The following is a 4573-nucleotide window of genomic DNA, read 5'->3' on the forward strand; positions in this document are numbered from 1 at the left end:
CTAGAATTCTTACGAATTCTTGTTATTTTCCTAAACCCTACGCTTGTAAGGTTTAATCAATTTTCTGGGTTCCGACAATTGTCAACCTTTCCGTGTTTCCTACTGTGTCAGTTGGTATCAGAGCACAAAATCTCTGTCTCTTTTTCAACCTAACGATGGGAGATAACCAACCACTCACTCGAGCAGATCTTGAAGGTATTACCACGACCTTCAACACTGCTCTCGCACCCTCACCACCACCCTCACCGAACAAATCGGCGCCTTAATCGACGACCGACGAAGAAGAGACAGGCACATCGATCGTTAACGGCCACCTCGTGGTGTCCAACCCCGTCCCACCGCCAGTTCCACTTCAGAGTCCGAACCGAAGAAATAGCCGATCAACCACGCAATGACCCCGACTACCGGATGAAAGCCGACATTCCTTATTTCCACAAGAATGTAGGCGTGGAAGAATTCCTTAATTGGCAGATCGAGGTCAACAGGTTCTTCGATATCATGGAGATACCGGAGCACAAACAAGTCAAGATGGTCGATTTTTGCTTGAAAAGTACAGCCGCTGTTTGGTGGGATAAGCTAACCACCCAACGACAACGACAACGCCAACGAAAAGGTCTCGTACGCTCGTGGAGGAGGATTAAGCAGTTGATGACTGAACGGTTCCTACCGGAGGATTACGAGCAGATTCTCTACCGAATGTATCTGGATTGTTCACAAGGACCCAGATCCGTGACCGAGTACACCACGGAATTTATACGTCTCTCAGACCGGAATGAGATCAGAGAAACAGAAGGGCAACGAGTCGCTCGTTACATCAACGGGCTGAAGGGTTCCCTACAAGAAAATTTTTGCCTCCAAACCGCATGTACCGTAACCGAAGCATCCAGTTTGGCGATGAAGGCCGAACTGATGGAAAAGTCTACCCGAACTGCCTCCTACCGAAGGTACTCTACTCAAATTCTTCTCGACGCCTCTAGTTCCACCCCTGATAAAGGGAAGAGTGTAACGGCTAACCCTCACGATCCTCCCAAAAACGCCATCCCCGCTCAAAACAAAATGATCACGCCAAAACCCAACAACCCCTACGCCAATCCCACCGGGCTCAAGTGCTATCGTTGTGGACAACCCGACCATCGTTCCAACGAGTGCAGTAACCGGAGGACAGCCGAACTCGTAGAAGAAAGGGAAAACGACGATGAGGACGAATACAAAGGAGCGAAATTCGCAGAGGAAGATTTCGAGGAAAATGTGAGCATTGTACTCTAGTGAGTCCTGCTATCACCGAAAGAGGAAGGGCAATGGAAAAATCTTTTTTCGTACCTACTACTCCATCAACCGTAAAGTCTACAACTTGATTGTAGACAACGAAAGCTGTGAAAACTTGGTGTCCCAAAAGTTAGTAGATCATCTCGGTATACCGACTCAACCGCATGATTCACCATACTCGCTTGGATGGGTAAAGAAAGGCCCTCAAGTCCGCATCACCCAGGTATGTAAGGTTCCACTCTCCATCGGTAAACATTACAAGAAAGAAATTTCTTGTGATGTCGTCGAGATGGACGCTTGCCACATCCTACTTGGTCGACCCTAGCAATACGACAACGATGTCACGTATCGGGGGAGAGACAACTTCATGATCTTCCGATGGGGTGAACACAAGATCGCCATGGCACCCGTTACTCACTTCAACCACACCTCGGAAAAGAAAGGTGAGAATTTTCTAATCATCACCTCCAACGAGTAGATTCTTGAAAAAACGTTCAAAGAAACCCAAGTCTTTTGCCTGATCGTTGTAAAGGGCTTGGGGAACGTCGAAAAGATTGGAGAGGAAATTCCGAAAGAAGTGAGCGGGATACTCAAGGACTTCAAAGAGCTCACTGTTGATGACTTACCACCTGAGCTACCTCCCATGAGGGACATCCAGCACCAGATTGATTTGATTCCCGGTGCCAACCTACCGAACCTCCCTCACTACCCATGAGCCCAAAAGAGAACAAGATCCTAAGGGAGCAAGTCGAAGATCTCCTACGAAAGGGTTTCATCTGTGAAAGCTTAAGCCCTTGCGTCGTGCCCGTTCTCTTGGTACCAAAGAAGAACAATTAGTGGAGGATGTGCATCAATAGCCGCGCCATCAACAAAATTACCATCAAGTATCGGTTCCCGATCCCTCGCCTAGAGGATATGCTTGATGAGTTAGCCGAAGCTAAGTTGTTTTCGAAAATCGATCTCCGTAGCGGCTACCACCAAATCCGTATCTGACCGGGTGATGAATGGAAGACGGCGTTCAAAACGCCTTTCGGTCTATACGAATGGCTCGTCATGTCATTCGGCACCTTCAACGCTCCAAGCACCTTCATGAGAACGATGAACCAAGTCCTCAAACCCTTCATCGGATCTTTCGTCGTTGTGTATTTCGACGACATCCTCATCTACAGTCGTAACAAGGAAGACCACTTAACGCATCTCCGCAAAGTTTTGTCCGTACTCCAAGAAAACAAACTTTATGTTAACCTCAAAAAATGCACTTTGTGCACCCACAAACTTATGTTTTTGGGTTTCATTGTCGGAGAAGCCGGTATCGAAGTAGATGAAGAAAAGGTACGTACGATCAAAGAATGACCTACTCCCCAAAACGTTGCGGATGTTCAAAGCTTCCACGGTGTAGCAACCTTTTACCGAAGGTTTGTAAAAGACTTTAGTACAATCACCGCCTCTATTACTGAATGCTTGAAAAAAAGCAAATTTCAATGGGGACCCGATCAAGATCGCAGTTTCACCGTAATTAAAGCCAAACTCAGCGCCACAACGGTACTTGCACTTCCCGATTTCGACAAGGTATTTGAAGTGGAATGCGATGCCAGCGGAGTAGGAGTCGGAGCGGTATTATCGCAAGAAAAAGCGATCGATAGCGTTTTTCAGCGAGAAGTTAAGTGAGGCAAGACAAAAGTGGAGCACTTACGATCAAGAGTTCTATGTTGTCTTTTGAGCTCTAAAATAATGGGAGCACTATCTCGTACAAAAGGAGTTCGTGCTATTCACCGACCACCAAGCCTTGAAGTTCATCAACAGTCAAAAGACGGTAAGTAAGATGCACGCACAATGGTGAACTATTTGCAGAAATTCCCCGTTGTGATCAAACACAAAGCAGGAGTCCTAAATCGAGTAGCAGATGCATTAAGTCGGAGAGCCACACTAATGGTCACGCTCGCCCAAGAAATTACCGGTTTCAAAAGCTTAAAAGATCAGTACGAGAAAGATGGCGACTTTAAAGAAACATGATTCAAATGCGGGAAAGACATACCGGTGGATGATTACTACCTCAACGACGGGTATCTCTTTAAAGGTAATCAATTGTGTATTCCTAACTCTTCTCTACGTGAACAGTTGATTAGAGACTTACATGGAGGAGGCCTAAGTGGGCATCTTAGTTGAGACAAGACCGTCGCTAGCGTAATGGAACCATACTATTGGCCACGTTTGAGGCGTGATGTTAGTGCCATTGTCCGGAAATGTTACACCTGTCAAGTCGCCAAGGGCCAAAGTCAAAACACCGGCCTTTATTTTCCTCTACCGGTTCCGGAAGATATATGGCAGGACTTATCCATGGATTTCGTCCTTGGATTACCTTGCACTCAAAGAGGAGTCGATTCAATCTTTCTCGTTGTGGATCGTTTCTCGAAGATGACACACTTCATTGCTTGCAAGAAAACCGCCGATGCAAGCAACATTGCCAAGCTGTTCTTTAAAGAAATTGTTCGCCTTCACGGAGTTCCCAAGACAATCACTTCCGACCGCGACACAAAGTTCTTAAGCCACTTTTGGATTACATTGTGGAGAATGTTCAGAATAACACTTAACAAAAGTAGCATTGCCCATCCACAATCCGATGGCCAGACCGAGGTAACGAATCGCACTTTGGGCAATATGCTCTGAAGCATCTATGGAGACAAACCCAAACAATGGGACCTTACTCTCCCACAGATTGAATTCACTTATAACAGCGCAACCCATTCGGCGACCGGTTGCTCGCCGTTCTCATTGGTTTACACTTTGGTTCCCAAACACGTTGACTTCATCAAACTTCCACGACTCCCGGGAACAAGCATTGCAGCGGAGAATATGGCAAAAAATGCACACGCAATCAAAGAGAACGTAAAAGCTCGTCTTGAAGCAGTTGGAATGAAGCACAAAGAGTTAGTCGACAAACACCGACGAGAGAAGATCTTTCAAGAAGGTGATGATGTGATGGTATTTCTTCGGAAAGAACGCTTCCCTGTTGGCACTTACTGAAAGCTCCAGCCAAAGAAGTATGGCCTATTCAAGATCACCAGGAAGATTAACAACAACGCCTATGTCGTCGCTCTCCCTGACTCTCTTCACATCTCCAACACCTTCAATGTGGCCGATCTATACCCGTACCACGACGATCCTATCTTAAATGAGAACTCGGGGTCGAGTTCTTCAGAAGTGGAGGAGACTGATGTAGACCAGTTAGCCCGAAAGATCGACGAGCAGCGAGACCAAGCAAAGCCACGACAATGAGTCGCGCCTTGACCCACGCCGGCTGAACCTT

This window comes from Cynara cardunculus, assembly GCF_001531365.2.
Source record: "Cynara cardunculus var. scolymus isolate 2C chromosome LG 16, CcrdV1, whole genome shotgun sequence".
NCBI lineage: Eukaryota > Viridiplantae > Streptophyta > Magnoliopsida > Asterales > Asteraceae > Cynara > Cynara cardunculus.